Here is a 9,574-nt window from a genome sequence, read left to right as displayed (position 1 = left end):
TTTGTCTTGCTGTTGGAGACCTCTCGTCTCACCCCCACCTGGGTCCCTGTGGCTAACTGTACCTCTGTCTGGCTTCCTGGCTTTTAATCCCCTTTCTCCTGATCTTCTGGCCTGCTGTTTTGGGCATCCCTGAGTTGTCCCTTGGGCAGATTTCTAGCATCCCGAAATATAAGAAAACAAACTCCTGTTTGGTAAAGCCACCCACTTGTGGTATTTTGTCTTAGAGTGGCACTAGGTAACCAAAACAATCTAGGACTGAGCAATGTTTTATTCTGTTGCACTTGGCATCGCTTGTAAGTGAGAACTGACTCGTGGCCATCTAACAACAATAAGCACAGTGTTCAAACTAATGAGCCTCTGGGACTTTGCCTATGATCTCATGAAATAAAGACAGCAATTTTCTTAATAAATTATATGTGTGTGTGTGTGTGTGTGTGTACATATATAAAGAAATAGTGTTATTGCTAAGAGGAAATGACTCAGATTCTGTGTGTCTGTGTGTTTCAGGGGAATTATAAGTGAATAATCAGAAATTATACACTGACCATTATATTATCTTTGAAAAATTAACAAGCTATTTCCCTATCTTGTTGGCTTCCATTATTTTTATTTATTTATTTATTACAATTAGTGGTCGCTAAATTATGTATCTTATAAGGCATCTTTTATATATGAAACCCACTACATGTATATCAAAAATACACAGCACATAAGAGACATGCATTATGGATGATGTTCTAGGACATGTTCTCAAATTATGGCTAAATGCTTCACTAATGAGTATTTGTTAAAATGCAGATTCCTGAATTCTATCCAAGACCAATTAAGCCAGATTTTATAGGTTTGAAGTTTTAGAATATAACATATTAACAACAAAAGGTGATGCTTTTGCTCAATTAAAAATAGAAAACATTGTTATAGGAGTAATATATATGAGCCAGTTGGGTCCATAGAGAGAAATTTGTACATTGGCTTTATGGGTTTTGGCATCTCATTTCCTTTCTCTTACACTCTATATTTTCTTCTACACTTTTCTCCATTGTCCTATTTTGCCCTGATACACGTTTTCAAGTAATTCTATACCCTTACTACTGTATATTTTAATGATTTAAATCAGAATTCAAATAAATGAAAAACTGTATGAAAGAAGATTATAAAGTCTTTTTGTTCTGTTCTAACATTTATATGTATTTCCCTCCCAATAGAATAAATTATAGATTGTAATTCCTTTGGGTTAGGATCACTATCATTTGAGCATTATAGATAGAATCTAGCACATCAGTGTATGCATTTCTATGAAAGATTTTCAGTTCTTAATAAATGCTATGACAGAAAATAACATCATGAGAAAAAAATTTTAAAACATACATTAAGAGTATCAGCTTTCTTGCAAATTGAAAAAAAAAAGATACACAGAAAATAGAATCGTGCTAACTTTGAAATTAATAGCAGAGTATTTAACAAGAGAAAGATTTAGGACTTTATAAATTATGAGGCTAGTTTCAACATCATAGATAAATGCTGAAATTAAAATTTGAGTTGCTATTTAGTAAGTTTATATTGTGCATGATACTCAGTGATAGCCTATATAATACAATGTTGTTTTTCATTTCTAAACTAAATTGTAAGGCAGAAATTATTATTATTAAAAAAGATAGCATGAGGACTTCCACTAAGATGGAGGAATAGGCAGACAAGCTACACAGACTCTCTTCAACAAAGAAAAGAAAAAACAATTGATAAAGATAAAGAAGATAATCCTGGAGCCCTGAACTTTGAAAGAAACTGTACAAAAGTGGATTAGGCACTAACTAGTGGAAAAATCTGAAAGAAAACAGTGATTACAGATATGGTCAGAGCTGCAGACTGTCAGCTATATTGACAGGACCAATAGCCTGAATATTTCCAAGTGGTGTTGGGACCTGAGAATTGACCTAAACATCAGTCCTGGTCACCAAGGGCTGCAGGGACAACTGCAATGGTGGCCTATGACTAGGAAAGGGAACAGCAAGGAGGGAGACAACCTGAGATGTTGACTTTCCACTGCATGGAGGGTGCAGCCATTTTGAATGTTTACAAGTGGCAACCATTTTGGATTTTAAAGTGATAGCATTCTCATTTGGATTCCAGGGACCTAAGTACAGGCTTTGTTTGCCAAGGTCAGCAGGGACATATGAGAGGCTGACAACAGAAAAGGAGACAGGTGGTGAGTGTGTAAGTGCTGTCAACTAGCGAATAGAGGAGCATAGTACCATGCTTGCATAGATAACATACAAACAAAACAAAATGAAAAGCAGGGGCAAGTCACTCCAAAATACAATCACCAATTAGATATAAACACAAAAATGTCACAATTCCTTGGAGAAAACAGAGCATCACAGTCCACACAAAGAAGCAAGATAAATCAGGAGAAAAAAGGGACCAGGATACAGACCCAAAACACATCCCTGAGGAAGACACAACATTGGAACTCCCTGATAAGGAATTCAAAAGAATTATATTTAGGTATCTTCAACAAATTGATAGATCAAGGAAAACACAGAGAAAACCCTAGAACAATTTCAAAAGACAACACAAGAACAAAATGACAAAATAAATGAAAAATTATAAATGATACAAAATCTACAGACAGAAATCCAGAAGATTCATACTAAATTTTCAGAAATAGATAAGACATTGAATGGACAAAAGAGCAGAATTGAATCAGTGGAAGACAGAAGTAGGGAGATTGAAGGCAAATACATGAATACTTCTTTGGAAAGGGATAAATCAGAAAAAAAGATAAAAACAAAATGAAGAAATCCTAAGGTTCGGGTAGGATACCATCAAAAGGAATAACCTATGTGTAATTGGAATTCCAGAACAGGAAGAGACAAATAAAACCACAGAGAAAATTGTCGAAGATTTATTGGAAGAGAATTTTCCTGGTATGATGAAAGATGAGAATATATCAATTCAGGAAGTCCAATGAACTCCAAACAGGATAGACCCAAAAAGAAAATCACCCAGACATATCATCATCAAACTCACCAAAACCAAAGACAAAGAAAGAATCATGAGAGCAGCACAGGAAAAACGAAGTTACTATAAGGGGCAACCAATAAGACTAAGCTCAGATTTCTCGACAGAAACTGTGCAGGCGAGAAGACAATGGGATGGTATATATAAAACAATGAAAGAAAAATTTCCAACCAAGAATTATGTACCCAGAAAAACTGTCCCTCAAATATGATGGTGAAATTAGGACATTTCCAGATAGCAGAAATTAAGTGAATTTTTAAAACCAGACCAACCTTACAAGACAGGCTAAAGGGTGTCCTTTGGACAGAGAAGGAACAACAGCCAACAACCACTGATCATTAACACACATGATGATGTAACCCAGAGACCAACCCAGCTATGGAAGGATCCAAAGTAAATATGCCTACAAGATTGTAAACAGGGAACCAGAGACATCAATTGACGAATGAGGACAACTACAAACCAAAAAGAGGGAAAAAATTGTTGTTACAGAACTTCTAGATGGTAGGGAAGTCAAGACATCTACAAAATAGAATGGACTGTTCTAAACTTGGGAAGAAAACTATAAATCACAGGATAACCTCAAAGAAAAGTGATAAACCTTCAAATCAAGAAAGAGGACCAGCACAAATATTCAGCAAATACTAAAACAATAGCAATAAAGGAAGTGATAACCCGATTCATAAACAAAACAAGCTCAGCATAGAAAATTATATGCATCAAAGAAATTGACACCACAAAAAAGCAAATAACAAAAATGATAACAACAAATTCATATTTGATGATATTTACATATCTGGTCAGGGATTTATTTCTAAGATTTATAGAGGAAGAGTGGATGACCAAACTATGGTACATGCACATGATGAAATACTATGCAGCACTAAAGAATAACATAGAGTCTGCAAAACAGTGCATAATGTGGATGAACTTGGAGGACATTATGCTGAGTAAAATAAGTCAATCACAGAAGGACAAATACAGTACTAGTTCGTTGTGTGGAGGGTCAAGGAAAGGTTCATATATGGAGGGAAACTTTCCTTGTTAGTTGCCAGGGGTGAGAGGGGAGGGGAGGGAACACTGCAAAATAAATAAATAATTCATTGACCCATGTCACCTCAGTTTTATGTATTTCACTGTACACAAATTATTACAATAAAATGTATTAAAAAAAAAAGATAGCGTGATGTATCCAAAAAAAGTTCTGGAACTAGTAAATGAGTATAGTAAGTATGCATAATATATGGTCAACACTCAAAAATCAATTGTTTTCTTATGTACAAGCAAAAGAACAATTGGAATTTGAAAAATTTAAAAATACCATTTATAATAGCATAAAACTTAGATGTTCACATATAAGTTTAATAACACATGTACAAAATCTGCATGTGGAAAACTGCAAAGCACTGATAAAAACAAAGAAAATCTAAATCAATAAAGAGATATTCTACTTTCGTGGATTAGAAGATTCAATATTGTTAAAATGTTAATTTCCTCCCCCCTTCTCCTACAGATTCAATGCGTTTTGAATAAAAATTCCAGTAAGATTATTCTATATGTTAACAACTTGATACTAAAATTTAAATGAAAGGCAAAAGTCATAGAATAGCCAACATAATACTAAAGAAAAAAGTATAAAGTTGGATGACTCTTACTACCTGATTTCAAGACTTACTCTAAAGTTATAGTTATGGAGAAAGTAAGGTATTGGGAAAAAATAGACAGATACATAAATAGAACAGAATAGAAAGCCCAGAAATAGTCCCACACAAATATAGCAGACTAATATTTGACAAAATTACAAAGGCAATTCAAAAGAGAAAAGAAAGACTTTCAAAAAATTATACTGGAACAATTGGATGTCTATATGCAAAATAATAATAATAAACAGACACAGACCTTACATATTCCACAAAAATTAACTCAAAATGTATTGAAAGCATATACATAAATACAAAATTATACAATTTCTAGAAGATAACACAGGGGAACATTTATTTGACTTTTGGTTTGGTGATGAATTTTGAGAAACAACACCAAAGCATGGGGGGAAAATGGTAAGTTGAACTTATGTTCTGTCACAAACACTTTTCATTAAGAGAATGAAAAGACTAGCCAGAGTGGAAAAAAATATTTGAAAAACACATATCTAATTAATGTTTGGTATCTAAAACAGATGAAGCACTCTTAAAATTCAACAAAAAGAATACAAAAAAACACAATTAAAAAAGAGTAGGAGCTCTGGTAGCATAGTGCCTAAATCACTTGACTGCTAACCAGAAGGATGGTGTTTCAAACCCACCAGCCACTCCTCAGAAGGAAGGCTGGGCAATCTAATTCCATAGTGATACAGCCTCGGAAACTCAAGGAGGGGTCTCTATGAGTTGGGTCCGACTCAACAGCACATAACAACAACAACAGGTCATTTGAACACATACTTCATTTGAAGATACACAAATGGCAAATAAGATTATGAAAACTGTTCAATGTCTTTTGTTATTAGAGAAATCAAAATTTAAACCACAATCATTACTATACACCCATTAAAAGAAACAGGAGCTCTGGTAGCATAGTGCTTAAGGCACTTGACTGCTAACCAGAAGGCTGGTGGTTCAAACCTCCCAGCCACTCCCCGGAAGGAAGGTTGGGCAATCTACTTCCATAGTGATACTGCCTCTGAAACCCAAAGAGGAGTCGCTATGAGTCAAGGTCGACTCAATGGCACATAACAACAACAACAACATTAGAAGAAATAAAATCCAAAAGCAGCAGCCCTGGTGACACAATGGTTAAGTGCTTAGCTCTTAAGAGAAAGGTCTACTGTTTAAACCTACCACTGGCTCCTTGAGAGAATAGATCAGATAATCTGCTTCTGTACAGATTACAGCCTAGGAAACACTATGTGGCAGTTCTACTCTGTCCTACAGTGTCACTAGGAGTTGGAATTGACTAGACAGAAAAAAACAACAAAATCCAAAACAAGTGACAATATCAATTACTGGTTAAGTGGAGAATGATAAGAACTCTCATTCATTATTGGTAGGAAAAAAAATGGTATAAGCACTTTGGAACACAATATAGCAGTTTATTATAAAGCTAATAATAATCCAACTTCATAATCTAGCAATCATGTTTCTAAGTTCTTATTGATTTGAAAAATGTTGGGCACATAAAAACCTACACACAAATGTTTACAGCAGCTTTATTAGTAATCTAAAAAAAAAAAAAAAGTTGTCCTCCATTAGGTGAATGGATAGACACACTGGGGTAATCACACAATGGAATATTAATGAGCCATAAAAAGAAATGAGTTATTAAGTCATATAAACATATGGATGGATTTTAAATGTATATTGCTATGTGAAAGAAACCAATCTGAAAAGGTGACATATTGTATGATTCTGATTGCATGACATTCTGGAGAAGACAAAACTATTGTGATAGTAAGCAGATTAGAGGTGGCCAAGGAGCTCTGGTAGCATAGTGCCTAAGGCACTTGACTGCTAACCAGAAGGCTAGCGGTTCAAATCCACCAGCCACTCTTTGGAAGGAAAGTTGGACAATGTACTTCCATAGTGATATCGCCTCAGAAACCCAAGGAGGGGTCACTATGTGTTGGGGCCGACTCAATGGCACATAACAACAACAATAACAACAAGGTTTTACAACAATGAAACTATTCTCTATGATACTGCAATTCACTGAATTTGTCAAAACCTATAAAATTTTACATGACAAAGAGTGAATCTTATTGTATGTAAATTAAAAACAATAGTTTAGGAAATCTGGTGTTCATAAGATTAAATTCACGTGACAAAAAGATTTAACTGTATCACAAATGGACAATAAAACTTGTGAAAGATGGAACCTGTATAAGGTGAAAACCTGTCAGAGAAGAAAAACTCACTCACTGTTTATGAGGTAGGATTTTTAATAGAGTGATAGAGAAGTAATAAACACCCTATAAAAGGCTGAAAACTTTCCAGATCCAGAAAAAGAAGGCAGTTTTATCAAGTTTGGGCTCTCAAAGATTTCACTGTATGAAACAACCTCATTGAGGTGTGTAAGGGGAAAACAATGCTGGCCTAAGTAACTTTGGAAATAGGTAGAGTCTGTAAGACTAAAGTCAAAACAAACTGCACGTAAGCATTGCATTGCAGTTGATAAAGCTGATTCCTGTGGGAGTATGACTTAACAATTTTGAAACCACAATACATGTATACTGGAACTAGGCAATTAAGTAAATGGATTGTGAATGGTAGCAGCCAGGTTTCTCACTGAGTGCTACTTTATAGAGGAGAAAGGGGAAGAGGCTAGAATGATTCATGTGGTGATGGATTAGAGTTGGAGACATTACTGTGAACTAATATTCAGTTTAATGTATATACAGATGAATATATATAGAAATATTGATAATTACACTCTGGTGGTATAGTGGTTAAAGCATTAGTCTACTAATGATTAGGCTACTAAAGATTGGTGGTTCGAACCCACCAGCCACTCCATGGGAAAAAGATTAGGCAGTCTGCTTCCATGAAGATTTATAGCCTTTGAAAACCCTATGGTGCAGTTCTAAAACCAAAAAAGCCAAATTCACTGCTGTCGGATCCGACTCCTAGCAATCCCTCCTTGTGTTTCTGAGGAAGTATCACTAGGGAAGTAGATTGCCCAACCTTCCTTCCAAGGAGTGGCTGGTGGGTTTGAACCTCCAGCGTTCTGGTTAGCAGTCAAAGGGGTTGCTATGAGTTGGAATCAACTTGATGGCAATAGTTTTTTTTTTTTTTTTTTTTTTAAATACAGGTTAGTCTACACATATATATTTCCTTGCTCTGTCAGCTTAAAGGGCCTAGAAGCAGCAACATCCAGTAGCAGAAAACCTATCTAGCACACAAATCTTGATCTCTAATACCATTCTCCAATAAAATCAGGACTCCATGAAGAAGTTGCTGATTATAGGACTAAGACAGGAACTGCATAAAATGAGCCTGGAAGATCTTGTAGTGCCAGACAACAAGTAAGTGTCTTTTTTAAAAAAATAAAAATAAATACCTCACAATAATGGATTATATCAAGGGGACACTGGAGCCAACTGAAAAGGCTCCCTATGGTCAAAGCTGGAAAAATTCGAACAACAAAATTATTAAGTAGTATTGGTTTAATACCTTAAGTATAAATTATTCATAATACACTAATATAAATAGTGGAATAAATGAATGAATAAATAAATGAATGAAGGAGAAGAGACAAATAGGCCATGCATTAGAATTCCAAATAATTGCTGAAGATATTTGCCTTAATGGAGGTACAGCGTAAGACCCTACTCCTTAAATGTGGGCTGTACATATGACAGTACATAAATAGGGTAAAAAGAGTAACTTGACAATGAGGAATCCTGACAAATACTATCTCAGCCAGGTGACCAAGGTCAACATCAGCAATGGTAAGTCACATTGGTAGTATGTATTCTTGAAATGATGGGCTAAAAATGGCACATTACCTGTGAAGTCTTCCTTACAACAATCCATGACCCTGCCTAAAATTTTAAAAACATAGAACCCCAATGGAGGGACATTTTACAAAATATCTGACCAGTACTCCTCAAAACTGTCAGTCATCAAAAACAAGGGAATTTTGAGGAACTGTTACAGTCAATTCCTCTTCAATTTGTCTTTTCTGGCACAGCAGACCACATGATTGTCTGATTCAAAATGGCCATTACCAGTCCATTTAAGCTAGCATAGTGTCTAAGGCACTTGACTGCTAACCAGAAGGCTGGTGGTTCAAATCCACCAGCCACACCTCGGAAGGAAGGTTGGGCAATCTACTTCCCTAGTGATACCACCAAGGAGGGATCACTATGAGTTGGGGCCAACTTGACGGCCCATAACATAACAATAACAACAAAAATGCCTAGGATATCAATCTTTATGTATTCCATTTCATTTTTGACAACTTCCAATTTTACTAGTTTATACTTCGTACATTGCCCATTCCAATTATTAATGGATGTTTTGCAGCTTCCCATTTTGAGCTGTGCCCCATCAGCAAATGAAGATCTGCAAAGGCTTACTCCATCCACTACATTAAAGTTGATTCTATTTGAGGAGTCAGCCCTTCTTCAGTTATATTTTAAATGTCTTGAAACCTAAGAGGCTCACTATACTATCTCACACTATACATTCCATGTTTCGAGCTATTCAAGTTTTCCAGTAATATATTAGACAACGCATCACTGCTATTCATAAGGTTTTCACTGGCCAATTTTTTCACAAGTGGATGGCTCCATCATTCCAAGTCTGTCTTAGTCTGGAAGCTCCAATGAAACCTGTCCACCATGGGTGACCCTGCTGATATTTGAAGTATCAGTGGCATAACCTCCAGCCTCACAGCAACATGGAAGCCACAAAAGCACAACAAATTGACAGACAAACTGAAGAAGAATAGCATTACATCCATTGTCAAAAAGAATGTTTCAAGATCTATCCTGAAGTACAATGCTATCAGTGATAGCATAATATCCATACATCTACAAGGAAGACCAGTTAATATGACT

Source organism: Orycteropus afer, unplaced genomic scaffold (genome assembly GCF_000298275.1).
Source record: "Orycteropus afer afer isolate SDZICR_OR568_19922 unplaced genomic scaffold, OryAfe1.0 scaffold00102, whole genome shotgun sequence".
NCBI lineage: Eukaryota > Metazoa > Chordata > Mammalia > Tubulidentata > Orycteropodidae > Orycteropus > Orycteropus afer.
This window is presented reverse-complemented; position numbering follows the sequence as displayed.